Source organism: Cyclopterus lumpus, chromosome 10 (genome assembly GCF_009769545.1).
Source record: "Cyclopterus lumpus isolate fCycLum1 chromosome 10, fCycLum1.pri, whole genome shotgun sequence".
In the NCBI taxonomy this organism is placed as follows: Eukaryota; Metazoa; Chordata; class Actinopteri; order Perciformes; family Cyclopteridae; genus Cyclopterus; species Cyclopterus lumpus.
Window position 1 is genome coordinate 1,295,905 of NC_046975.1, and position 14,856 is coordinate 1,310,760.

General features: G+C 44.2%; 1 pseudogene; it reads right to left on the reverse strand.

The window, feature by feature from the left end:
• Positions 1-598: 598 nt before the first annotated feature.
• On the reverse strand, positions 599-9,477 carry LOC117737900 (annotated as a pseudogene).
• Positions 9,478-14,856: the final 5,379 nt, after the last annotated feature.

Genomic DNA, 14,856 nt, shown 5'->3' on the forward strand with positions numbered 1-14,856 from the left:
ATGTGTAATGAAGTTGTGGTATATTCTCAGCTTCCTTAGAAGCTCACTTCCAAATTACCATGTCCCCCTCGAAAGAATGCCCGTTGACCTGTTGGAGGATCGGTCTGTACCTGGTACTCGGTACTCGGTACTGGTTCTTGTGTCTGGAACATGTGTGTTTAGATTAGAGGCCTCTGCATGACAGTATGTTATCTCAAGTTTTGCTATATGGTGCTTGTTCTTATGTCTGAAACGTATGTCTTTGGTGAGGGGCCCCTGTGTGTCGGTCCCCAGTTTTGGGCCTATATAACTTAGCTGCCTTGCATGATCCAGTCAGAACTTCCAATTGGCTGAGAAGTTTCTCCGATCGATCCTGACGCTCGTCCTGACCTGTGATTCCTGTCTGTAGTAAACTTTATTATACCAGAAAGAACAGTGTCCGCGGAGGTTCCTTCATCATCATTCTTCAACATCACTGCCGCTTGAAATATACAACAAAGTCCATAAGGAGAGAGAGAAGAGGAGAGAGGTGCTCAGTGTATCCTAAAACATCCCCCAGCAGCCTATAAGCCTATAGCAGCATATCAAGGGGCTGGACCAGGGCAAACCTGATTCAGCCCTAACTATAAGCACTATTAAAGAGGAAAGTCTTAAGTCTACTCTTAAATGAGGTGACTGTGTCTGCCTCCCGGACTGAAAGTGGAAGCTGGTTCCATAAAAGAGGAGCTTGATAACTGAAGGCTCTGGCTCCCATCCTACTTTTTAGGACTCTAGGAACCACAAGTAGACCCACATATAGTGAGCAGCTCTCTAGTGGGGCAATATGGTACTACAAGCTCCTTAAGATATGATGGTGCATCACCAATCAAGGCTTTGTAGGTGAGGAGAAGAATTTTAAATGTGATTCTTGATTTTACAGGGAGCCAGTGCAGAGCAGCTAATACAGGAGTCATGTGATCTCTTTTCTTAGTTTTTGTGAGTACACGAGCTGCAGCATTCTGGATCAACTGGAGGGATTTAAGAGACTTATTAGAGCAGCCTGATAATAAGGAGTTGCAGTAATCTAGTCTAGAAGTAACAAATGCTTGAACCAGCTTTTCTGCATCGCTTTGAGAGAAGATGTCTAATTTTTTTAATGTTATTTAGGTGAAAAAAGGTAGTGCTAAGGCAGAGTTAAAGGACAAGTCCTGATCAAAGATAACGCCGAGATTCTTTACGGTGTTTTTGGATGCCAGGGCAATGCCATCTACACCATATCATTAGATAATTGATTTGAGGTGTTCTGGACATGGAAAAATAACTTTTTTTGTCTGAGTTTAACATCAGGAAGTTGCAGGTCATCCATGTTTTTATGTCTCTAAGACAAGCTTGAAGTTTAGCGAGCTGGTTGGTTTCGTCTGGTTTGATTGATAGATATAATTGAGTATCATCTGCATAACAATGACAGTTTATGGAGTGTTTCTTGATAATATTGCCTAATGGATCATCAACTACTGAGGTCTATAGGAATACACGGCTCCACAGAGCTGTGACTCTCTGTCAGCCTGGCTACAGTGCTAAAGAGAAACCTGGGGTTGTTCTTATTTGACATTTTAGTGTACAGTGTTTGATAAAATCAAAGTTAAAGTCAGCTACAACTTTGATTTTCTCACAAACCGTACAGTAAAATTGCGTGTATATAACCATGGACATAGAAGAGGTCCTCCTGAACAACATGCCAGTGTCATTTTCATATACACTTTTAAGGATCTGCTTGAAAAAATGATCAAATATTAGAATATTATGAATATCATTATTTTTTTCTAGCTGACTTTATCTTTGATTTTCTCAAACACCGTACATGTACTAATACACTTTTAAGGATCTGCTTTAAGAAAAAAAGAATATTATTTCCTGTTACCTAACATAGACTTCAAAAACTGTACAAAAATAGAATATAACCTTTTAAAGCTATGCTTCAAATATTGTGAAAATAAGAATATCGTCTTTTCATTTGAGCCACTTTTGCATTTAATTTTCACAAAAACTGTACAGTAAAATCGCAATAGAGAATATACATGAACATAGCAGGGGACCTCACGAACAACAATCCAGTGGAAATGGATCCTTTTAAGGATCTGCTTTAACAGTTATAATATTGTGAAATTATTAATATAATCATTGAATTTGAGCTGACTTTCAATAAAAGTATAATACTGTAGTGTAACTTCACATGTTATTATATAATTATTTCATATAATGTCCAAAATAATGTTCTTTTTGACTTGTTATATGAAAGTGGAGAAATTATTGCTGAGAAATGGGTCTATCTCCGTTCTTTTGGGCCGTACACTCCCTCGTACCGTAATACCATGAATAGAGGCGCATTACATTTCAAGCGGCGGCTCACATGACTGAGTATCCGCGGATGTTGCTCTCCTGAAGGTTTCTTCACTTTTTTCCCTGTCAAAGGTTATTTTTGGGGAGTTTTTCCTGATTCGATGTGAGGTCAAAGGTCAGGGATGTCGTATGTGTACAGATTGTAAAGCCCTCTGAGGCAAATTTGTAATTTGTGATATTGGGCTATATAAAATAAACTGAATTGAATTGAATTGAAAGGAGTCAGCTGAGGTGGTTCATCTAGTCAGGATGCCTCCTGGACGCCTCCCATTAGAAGTTTTCCGGGCAAGTCCAACTGGTAGGAGGCCCCGGGGAAGACCGAGGACACGCTGGAGGGATTATATCTCCCGGCTGGCCTTGGAACGCCTCGGGATCCCCCAGAATGAGCTGGAAAGTGTTGCGGGTGAGAGGGAAGCCTGGGTCGGCCTGCTGAACCTGCTGCCACCGCGACCCGACCCCGGATAAGTGGGTGATAATGGATGGATGGATGTAATTGAATTGGATGCCGGCCCACATGACCGCAGTCACTAAAGTCGCAGGAATAATGTTCACAGAAATGATGCCGGAATTAGACTTGTCAGCTAATTAATTTGCGTATGACGAGAGCACAGACGCCACAGACACCGGGAGAAACACGTAGATGACAGCCAGGAGCTTGTTACACTGGAGCCCAACATGGGGCCTGGACTCCTTCCTCATTGGTACAGCCTCCTTCGCGATGCCTCCTGCATGACGGGACGGCCTCCTTCCTCCGTGGCCCTGCTGATGCCCCTCCTCCCTATCTCCTTCTATTTACATGGATCGTGGTTATCTGAATCGTGGTCCATGCCTACTACTCATTATTCATATTTTCTGTCATATTCATTGCATGTGTTGTAACTCTGTAACTCTGTACACATGACATCTATTGCTTCTGTCCATCCTGTGAAAGGGATCCTCTGAAGGTTTCTTTCCTTTTTTCACTGTGAAAGTTTTTTTTCTATTATTTGGGAGTTTTTTCTGATCCGATGTGAGGTCCTGGGACAGGGATGTTGTATGTGTACAGATTGTAAAGCCCTCTGAGGATAATTTGTAATGTTGGGATATACAAAATAAACTGAATTGAATGAAAACATGTTCACATATCTATGCTGTTTTATGTTCAAGGCCACTTGGTGGCTTTGTGACTTGTTATATTGTTTAATGATGTAGCCACTGATCTCTGCTGCCCTCTGTAGGCTTTCTCCAAGACAGCATCAGAGAGAGAGAGATTGATTGTCTAGGGTCTTTATTTCTCAATCAAATCACAGTTATACAGTTCATCAAATCCTTACAACAAAACTAAATCATGCAATACAAAAACAAAACCAAAGAAAATATCAGTAAAGAAAAAAAACACAACTCAGAAGTTCAGAACCAGAGCATCGCCTCTGACTGAACACAGGACGTCCTTCAGAGTCCAAAAAAAGTTCACAAAGAGTTCTGTGTTGTTTGTGAGTCTGTAAAAACCAAACTCCACCCTGAGCCGAGCAGTCAGGAGTCCCGTCAGCATCAAACTCATGTCTTCTGACCCTTTACCCAACACACAGTTTTTCCTCGTTTTCCAAATTGCCAGTTTGGCCCGTCCTGGTACGTTGCTTTACTCCCCAGAGTCTCAAATTCCCCCAGCTGGGGTGTCTTTAGAGACAGAAGGATGTCCTCCTCCTCCTTCCACTGTCCAACAGGACAGACAACCAGGGGTGGGAAGACATACTCACACTCATCGTCCCATTGGTCAGATACTGTGGGGTCCCCAACAAACGCTCTGAGGGCTTCTGGCAGAGAAGCACAGACCTCCTCCACCAGCCTGAGCAGCAGCCTGCTGGACCGGATGTTGGTCAGCTCCTCTAGCTGAGGGATGGAGGTCTTCATTAGATGACCCAGCTTCACACAGCCGGCCTCTCTCAGTCTGGATCTCAGGCTGGCCGACGTCAGGACCTGGGATGAGATTTAGCTGCTCCCAAACAGTGGCCCCTCAAAGAGCCACATTTTATGTGCAGCTGCAGGTAACTGGACCCAAAAGCCGTCAACGAGGGAAAGGCAACTTTATTGCACAACGGGCTTCAACGCAGACAAAACAAGCTCACACACAAGATCTTCAGCGATCAAATCAAGACGAACCGACAAAGAGGAATGACACAAAGAGCTTAAATACACAGGGCTGGTGCAGGTGATTGGACACAGGAGGAAACAATCAGGGACAGGGCAGACAATCACAGGGACAGGAAGTGCAGAGAAACAGAGGACACGAGAGACAAGGACTTCAAAATAAAACAGGAAACAAGACACGACACTACAGATCCACTACAGATCCTGACACCACATCCCTGGTGTCGTCACAGCTCTCCGGTGGACTGTACAGACCTGCCACGCCTGTACCGCTCTCCCCTCTCGGTCCCTCCCACCATTAATGTTTAAATACCCAACCCTCACCTTGTGCATAGAAATATGAAAAGAAACAGTGATGTAGACAGCCAACAGTAGCAGACATATTAAGTGCAGCACATCCATGACAGACTCACTTAAATCTTTTCACCCTTTTGGAACTTTTATCTTTCTTCAGCCCCCTGAGACCAGTCATGTATTTTTTAAGACGGTAGCGCTTCCTCTTATCCAACATCTCAAACCCGACCGCTTTCTGGATCGATGACACGCTCTTCATGAACTTTTCCACATCCGGAAAATGCTCTAGAACCTGCACCGATTTACCAAACGTTTCATCCAGGAAGTTGTTGATTGCACCTTATTAACTCTGCTTCCTCCCCGGAGTCGCTGTGACTTCACGTCTCATAGGGTCCATTGGACCTGGAGGTGTCTAATGCTGGTGAACTGGCCTCCCGCGTTGGCCCTGCTGATGCGCCTCCTCTCTACCTCCTTCTGTTTCATGGATTGGAGTTCCATTCATACATTGTCATATTCATGTAATGTGTTTATGTAACTTTGTAACTCTGTTCATTCTGTACACATGACATCTATTGCTTCTGTCCATCCGGGGAGAGGGATCCTCCTCTGTTGCTCTCCTGAAGGGTTCTTCACTTTTTTCCCTGTCAAAGGTTATTTTTGGGGAGTTTTTCCTGATTCGATGTGAGGTCAAAGGTCAGGGATGTCGTATGTGTACAGATTGTAAAGCCCTCTGAGGATAATTTGTAATTTGTGATATTGGGCTATACAAAATAAACTGAATTGAAATTGAATTGAAAATTGATCTCCTCCAACTTGTACAGATCTCCAGTGTAAACCTGGGACTCTGCGACAGAGACACAGTCGGAGTCTGTCTCGTACTCCATCTCCTCCTCCACAACACAAGCCTATCCACTCACCTCTGGACCAGCAGCCTGACTCTGGTCAGGTTCACCTGTCGGCCCTTTGCTGCTCCCTGCTCCACTTTCCTTCCTCCCTTCCACTGCCAGTGCTGCCTTCACCTTCTTCCCCTCTGTTTCTCCACATTCCCTCCTCCCTTCCTCTGCTCCTGCCAGTGCTTCCTTCACCTTCTTCCCCTCTGTTTCTCCACTTTCCTTCCTCCTTTCCACTGCCAGTGCTTCCTTCACCTTGTTCCCCTCTGTTTCTCCACTTTCCTTCCTCCCTTCCACTGCCAGTGCTTCCTTCACCTTCTTCCCCTCTGTTTCTCCACATTCCCTCCTCTCTTCCTCTGCTCCTGCCAGTGCTTCATCTACCCTAATTCTCTTTGTTTCTCCACAATCCCTCTTCCATTCTTTTGCTCCTGTCAGTAATTCCTCCACCTTCTTGCCCTCTGTCGTTTCACTCAGAACATCTGAGTTCTTCTCATTAATCTCTCCTCCACCTGCATCAGCTCCCTGCCCCCCGACCTGACCGCCAGTCTGCCCGCTGAGCCCCTCCCCGGCCGCCGCGGACGGGTCCCTGGTTGGGGCATCGCTGCCCCACGGGCCAGCAACCTCCACCGGCTCGCCACTCATCGGAGCCCCGGTGCTACTTCGCTCCTCAGCCGGCGCGTCCCCCGGCTCGGGGCGGCCCTCGGCCGGCCTGTGAGGACAAGCGTCCCGCTTGTGCCTCGCCCCCCCACACTTAAAACACTTGATGCTACTGGTGGTAGCGTACAGCATGTAGTGCCCGTCCCCGTGCTTCACCCTGAAGGAGACATCCAGCTTCAGACATAGCCAGGTCCAATGCACCCTATGAGACAAGAAGGCACAAAGACTCCGGGGAAGAAGTAGAGTTAGGAATGTGCAATGAAGAGATGTAAAGGATAGAGAGAAAATGAGAGAGGAGCTCAGTGTATCCTAAAACATCCCCCAGCAGCCTATAAGCCTATAACAGCATATCAAGGGGCTCGACCAGGTCAAACCTGATTCAGCCCTAACTATAAGCACTATTAAAGAGGAAAGTCTTAAGTCTATTCTTGAATGAGGTGACTGTGTCTGCCTCCAGGACTGAAAGTGGAAGCTGGTTCCATAAAAGAGGAGCTTGATAACTGAAGGCTCTGGCTCCCATCCTACTTTTTAGGACTCTAGGAACCACAAGTAGCCCCGCATTTAGTGAGCAGCTCTCTAGTGGGGCAATATGGTACTACAAGCTCCTTAAGATATGATGGTGCATCACCAATCAAGGCTTTGTAGGTGAGGAGAAGAATTTTAAATGTGATTCTTGATTTTACAGGGAGCCAGTGCAGAGCAGCTAATACAGGAGTAATGTGATCTCTTTTCTTAGTTTTTGTGAGTACACGAGCTGCAGCATTCTGGATCAACTGGAGGGATTTAAGAGACTTATTAGAGCAGCCTGATAATAAGGAGTTGCAGTAATCTAGTCTGGAAGTAACAAACGAGTGAACCAGCTTTTCTGCATCTTTTTGGGACAAGATGTGCCTAATTTTTGAAATGTTACGTAGATGAAAAAATGCAATCCTTGAGATTTGCTTAACGTGGGAGTTAAAGGACAAGTCCTGGTCAAAGATAACGCCTAGATTCTTTACAGTGGTGTTGGATGCCAGGGCAATGCCATCTACAGAAACCACATCACCAGATAATTGATCTCTGAGGTGTTCAGGGCCAGTAAAATAACTTCAGTTTTGTCTGAGTTTAACATCAGGAAGTTGCAGGTCATCCATGTTTTTATGTCTTTAAGACATGCTTGAATTTTAGCGAGCTGGTTGGTCTCCTCTGGTTTGATCGATAGATATAATTGAGTATCATCTGCATAGCAATGAAAGTTTATGGAGTGTTTCCTGATAATGTTGGCCAAAGGAAGCATATATAAGGTAAATAAAATTGGTCTAAGCACAGAACCTTGTGGAACTCCGTGATTAACGTTGGTGGTCATTGAGGCTTCATCGTTTACAAATACAAATTGAGATCGATCTGATAAATAGGATTTAAACCAACTTAGTGCGGTACCTGAAATGCCAATCGACTGATCCAGTCTCTGTAATAGGATGTCATGATCAATGGTGTCGAACGCAGCACTAAGGTCTAATAATACCAGTACGGAGATGAGTCCTTTATCTGATGCAATTAGGAGGTCATTTGTAATTTTCACCAGTGCTGTCTCTGTGCTGTGATGTTTTCTAAATCCTGACTGAAACTCCTCAAATAAACTATTCTGATGTAGGAAGTCACACAACTGATTTGCGACTACTTTCTCAAGGATCTTAGAGAGGAAGGGAAGGTTAGAGATCGGTCTGTAGTTAGCCAACACCTCTGGATTAAGAGTGGGCTTTTTCAGGAGAGGTTTAATTACAGCTACTTTGAAGGAATGTGGTACATGGCCTGTTAGCAAAGACACTTTAACAATATCCAGCAGAGAGGTGCCAATTAAAGGCAACACATCTTTAAGCAGCCTCGTTGGGATGGGGTCCAAGAGACAGGTAGACGGTTTAGAAGTAGAAACCATTGAGGACAATTGGTCTAGGTTAATGGGAGAAAAGCTATCCAAATATACACCAGGGCATACAGCCGTTTCCAAGGCCACTCCTCTTGATGACAGATCGGCAGTAGTTGAGGGCAAGAGATCATCAATCTTGCCTCTAATAGTTAAAATCTTTTCATTGAAGAAGTTCATGAAGTCATTACTACTGAGGTCTATAGGAATACACGGCTCCACAGAGCTGTGACTCTCTGTCAGCCTGGCTACAGTGCTAAAGAGAAACCTGGGGTTGTTCTTATTTTACTCTATTACTGATGAGTAATAGGCTGCTCTGGCATTACTAAAGTTAGCACAGGAGTCCTCCGTCACATTGAGACGTGGTATTGAATCAAATGCAGAAGGAATCGGTTCTTTAAATGTAGCTACAGCACTGTCAGTTAGACATCTGGTGTAGAAACTTTTGACTAACGGTGTATACTCCGGGAGTATAAACTCAAAAGTTATGAGGTAATGGTCTGACAGAAGAGGGTTCTGTGGGAAGACCTCCAAATGCTCAATGTCAATGCCATATGTAAGAACAAGGTGGAGGGTGTGGCCAAAGCAGTGAGTGGGTTTCTGTACTCTCTGACAGAAGCCAATCGAGTCCAACAATGAGATAAATGCAGTACTAAGGCAATCATTGTCAATATCCACATGAATATTAAAATCTCCGACAATAATAACCTTATCAGTTTTAAGGACTAAACTTGATAAACACTCTGAAAATTCAGATATAAATTCTGAATATGGACCTGGTGGCCGGTACAGTATAACAAATAGAATTGTCTGTAATGTTTTACAGGTTGGATGTGAAAGACTAAGAACAAGGCTTTCAAATGAGTTGTAGTTTAGTTTAGGTTTAGGATTCATTAATAGCCTTGAGTCAAAGATGGCTGCTACTCCACCTCCTCGGCCGGTGCCTCGAGGAATGTGAGTATTAATATGACTTGGAGGAGTTGATTCATTTAGGTTGACATATTCTTCATGCCTCAGCCAGGTTTCAGTAAGACACAATAAATCAATGTGATTGTCTGATATTAAATCATTTACTAATACAGCTTTAGATGACAGAGATCTAATATTTAGGAGTCCACATTTAATTCTCTTGTTTTGTTGCACTGTGGCAGTAGTGATGTTAACCTTTATGAGGTTATTTAGTATGACTCCTCTTCTGGTTACTTTTGATTTAATTTATTTTAGTGGCCGTGGGACAGACACAGTCTCTATAGAGTTAAGGTTAAGGGTGGGTAACTGCTCGAATGGAAGTGCAGAGAAGGGTGGAAGACTACAACTCTGCTTCTGCTTCCTGGTCTGAACTCTGGGTCATGGATTAAGTCCGCTAATCAACTTGGCCATGTTCGCAGAAATGAGACGCGCTCCATCCCAAGTGGGATGAATGCCGTCTCGACTCATCAGATCAGGCTTTCCCCAGAAAGTCTGCCAGTTATCTATGTAGCCCACATTGTTTGCTGGGCACCACCTGGACAACCAGCGGTTGAATGACGACATGCGGCTATACATGTCATCATTGATCAGATTGGAAACTTACTTCTGTTATATAATGTACGTTTCCCTTAGTTTTGAATTAGTTGGTAACAAATATCAAATATATTGATGTCAATACTTCTAGTCATCTGATTAAGCTAATAAAATCCAAGGAGGATTTGAGTATTTCCAACTTGTGGTGGAAGCTGTGGCATCCAGAAGCATGTATTGGAAGCCTCGGATTGGGCTTTTTGTTTTTGTCAGTTGGAGACTGGACTTTCTAAATAAAGGATACTAACATGGATGAGATGTTCTATGACTCAGACATAGAGAAGATACACTGAGATTATTGACTTTTATTATTATTATTATTACTACAATCACTTTATGTTGGACAAGAGAGAAACGTACTTTCAGATCTTCTGTATGTTTGCACAAATGGAAGAAGTGACAATAAAGCTAACTTTGAACTTTGAACTTTGAAATCTACTGCTTCCAATTAGTTGTTCTGACAATAAAACCTAATCTCAGAGATATCAGTGAATCCATTATTTTTACAGATCATGTCCTCGTTATTTATTGGCTCTTATCAATTCTAATATAAATGACATATTTCACAAGTCTTCATAGAGAAAGAGAGGGTGATGTGAGGGTGTGTTCTTACACTTATTTATTTTACTTTCAATGGGTATAATTGATAAGATCAACACTAGCTGCTTTATATGGGGCGACTATGGGTCAGTGGTTAGCATGCCCGTCTTTCAATCAGGGGGTTGGCAGTTCAATCCCCGCCCTAGTCGATGTGTCCTTGAGCAAGACACTTAACCCTGAATTGCTCCCCGTAGCTGTGTCCACGGTGTATAACGTAACATGTAAAGTGTCTTTGAGTATCTTGAAAAGCACTATATAAATTAAATGGATTATTATATCAAATGAAACATCTGCATCCTTGTTCACTTACCTTCCCTAATTGAAATGTTATTGAGTGTTTATATGTCAAGCTGCTGAAACTCCCATCTTTGAACTTGCTTTGAGCCGGTCTGTTCATGCTAAAGGTTCCGGAGCAGAGTGGAGCTGACAGAAAGCAGATGGAGATCTACCTGTACGCACACTGCTAATTCTGGCTCCTCTAATCTCTGCTCTTCCTGCTTTGACAAGTTGTAGTGGAGTAGAGAAGATGGAGTCACACTCTCTGTCTCTCACACACACACAGACACACACACACACACACACATGTGTTTCTGTGAATCCGTCAGTCAATGTAAACAGAGTGAAACTGCCCACAGCCTCCTGCCGGTCCAGTGACTTCCTGTGACACTAACCAGCTACTGTTAGGTCTTCACACTGTTTCTACACAACATGGACTCTCATCTCGTGTTTAGAATGTGTTATAATGTAATTTAAAACACTTTAAAGATATTTTCCATTAAAGATATGCACACTCTGGACTCCCCTCAGGTCCTCTGGCAGGTCTGACTGGGGCCATAGAGGCTCAAATCAGCCCCACCTTGGAACAACTAAGAGACAACCAGAGGACCTGAGGTGTCTACTGGGTGCACATCTTAAAAGGAACAAGATGATTTAGTGATGTATGAACCAATAAAGAACATCTTAAAATCAGGAGCCTTACCATCGTACATAGTCAATACCACTAGTGATAAAAGTGTCCGCAATTTTCTCAGTATTGGCCGGGGAGAGGATCAGAACCACTCTGGCAATATTTTCACGTTCCGGATATGTGTCTCGAAAGTTAAATTAGAGTTCATGACTGAGTGCCTTCAATTTAGAGGTCAGTCTCTCTCTGAGCCTCGTTGCCTCAGTTGTGTCCTGGTTTACATTCATTTAGTTACTAGTAAGGTTGCTACTTGGCCTTTTGTAAGGCAAGTCGAACCAAATACTTGTGTTGGAAACTGTATATTTCCTGTGAATAACATGCTGTCCCTGACATGTGCTAGGGGTTTCTAGAGCGTCATAGTTTGAAGCGTGGGGCTGAACAAGCGCCGGGATGTGACGAGTTGGCAGTGAGTATGTGTTGCCACGGCGGTTCTGGTCCAGTCCTCCATCTCAGGGTGCATCCACATTCCACCATCTTTGCAAGGATTGGCAGATCTGAGAACCAAACTAACTACAGAGTGTGTGTAATTGATGCAGCACAGCGCCAGAAGGAAACTCAGCCTGGAAGCCCCAGTTCAGTGCTCCACTTCTTTTTTAGTCTGTTTTTTGGTCTCCCAAATATCTGACTGCAAGCGTTGTTTCCCATCACTCATACATTTCCTAAGTGTCACACTTATACTTAGCATGTATCAGATCAGTATGTGTTTGTACAGTTTAGTGGGCAGGACTACTCTCCATATGAGGGAAAGGACTGCAAACACACTCTGGGAGATTTATATAACATTTACTCCTGATGTGGACTCATGGTACATCTAGTAAAGGGTATTGTGTGTGTGTGTGTGTGTGTGTGTGTGTGTGTGTGTGTGTGTGTGTGTTTGTGTGTGTGTGTGTGTGTGTGTGTGTGTGTGTCTCTCTTTTTCTCCATGCTTGGTTGCCATCACTAATAGCCCGGTCTTGTCAGCTGCTGTAAACAGTGAACCATCTCCAAACATTACCTTATTAAGACACAGGAGACAGAACAGAGAGAATAGTTCATACCTGCCCCCCCCCCCCCCCCCCCACACACACACACACACACACACACGCACACACACACACACACACACACACACACTCTCCTCTCACACACACATCTAGTTGTGACACATTTAACAGATCAGATTGAAATCATAACACTGATGAGCACTAAATATCTAAATATTTCAACCAATCTAAATAGTTTAAAAACACTGACAGCAAGAACTGCTTGTCTCTGGATCAGAAGCGATGCTCTTCATAGTGTGCAAGGAGACACACAGTAGGTTCCTGAAGCAATTTAACTGGGAGCTGAACCATGAAGTGCTGTAAAGGTCATCAGTAAAATCTTAAAATAAATTATAAAACATACTGGTAACCCCTTAAAACAAAAGTTACGGTTCTATGAATCCTGGATGACTGCCAGAGGCAGCAGTGCTTAACATTGGATATCTTCTGTCTCGCGCAGGTCAAGTTTTTATATAAAAAAAGTCCCTTGTGACCTCGGTTGACTCCAGCCAGCTTTAAGTTCCGGTGTCATCCCTCGGATCAGTCCTACGGAATCTTCTCGCGAGTTCACGAGATTCCAAGTGACCAAAAACTCTGGCGGTCATCCAAGATTCATTTAACCGTAGTTACATCCGTAACTTTCATTCTATTCCATCCTTACTTAAAACTAGATGACTTTTATCAGTAGAGGAATCCCAAATACAGAACATAACCCATAAAGCTCAAGCAGAGGAACTTGGCAGAACATGGCCACCCCCCATCTACAACTCCGTTCACTCTGTAGTATCTGGTGAATGTGCTCCGTGATGGCCATGAGGCCACAGATATCCTGCACAGGCACACCTCTCAGGGTCATTGATCTCTCTCAAGCATGCATGCAGCTTCCTCAGATATTCTTCGGAGGGAGGAACAGAAAAGGGTCTGCAGGGGCACTAGTAGATGGAGGTTCAGGCTGACGTTTTCCACGGTTGGCAGAGCGCACTCGCTCAAGCTAATTGTATGGCGTGCTGACGAGAGCGTGTCTGCTCGGTGTTGGCTAGATTGAAAGTTGTCAGTGAGCGAGCTCTTCTTCAGCTTGAAGGTCATGGCCGTCTTCAAGCTGAAGAGGAGCCACCTGCAGGCCGAATGACAGGCCCCATGCAGCGACTTCATCTGAGCTAGCTAAGCGGTCAGCAGATCCTCTCTAGAAGACAGCATGCCGGCCTTAGCCCTCTTGGAGGGAGTACCTGCGGCCTCTGTGGCCCGACGTTTGAAATGAGTAGGTTGGTCTGGATTCAGCTGCCCTGACAGGGGGAGGTCCACCTCACCCATCTGGTGTTCCACCTCAACCAGCCTAGCAGACCTTACCGTGATACACAGGTTCTCTCAGAAAGCCCTCCCTCAGATGCTCGAGGCCAAGACCAGAGGGACAAAGGTCATGGCCGTCTTGAAGCTGAAGAGGAGCCACACAGATCTAACAGCTGGGAGAGTTAAACATAGCTGAGAAACCCTGCCTTACCAGTCTGAGCGGGAGCGCTCCGCTGACTTCTAAGAAAACGGGCAGGATCAGTCAGTGAGAGGGGAGCGAGAACACTCTCTTTACTTTCACAGTCACTGTAGATATTGATGTCCCACCAGTTAGCTTAAACGAGAGCAGAGGTGAGCGAGGACACTATGTTCCCTAGTACGGCAGCTGTCAGAATTAGCAAGTTAGCCTGAGCGAAAGCACTCTGCTAACTCACAAAAGTCAATGTACAAAATCTCAATATCGTCTTAGCCTAACTAGCCTCCCACTAGCGTTACCCTGAGCACTCTGCTCCCCCGTGAAAGCCGGACGCGACAATGTATAACTTTACAGTGAGAGAGGAGCGGACACGCTCTCTCTGACAACTGTCAATCTAGCCAACACCGAGCGGACACACTCTGGTTAGCACGCCATACAATTAGCTTGAGCGAGAGCACTCTGCCAACTGTGGAAAACGACAAATGGTAACTCTAATCTAGTTTAGTCTGCGTAGGCGAGAAGATGAAAAAGGATAGATCTCAGGGATGACACTGGAACTTTTACCCGGCTGGGGTCATCCAAGGTCACACGTAAGATATAAAAACTCGACCTGCGTGTCCTCTATCGGCCAGTAAGAATGAAATAGAACAGAAGAAATAGATGAGATGTTCTTGTCAGGAAAGAGTTTGGACGACCAAAACAAATTATTTATGATTTGTTTACATTTAACTGAAGAAAGTGTTGGGACATCCAGCACATACAATAGCTGATGACATTTCCTTTCATTATTGGTTTTTAATAATGTATGTTTAATAATGTCTGTGTGATTAATTATACTGAATATTATGTTATTGTACGATATGTCCCAGTGGCAGCATGTATACACAGAACAACAGGGGGCCAAGGATGGAGTCTTGGGGAACACCACATAGGCCCCAAAAGAGGAGGCATCACCGACTACTGAAAAGGTTCTGTTCGACCAAAAGGATTTTCCTCGG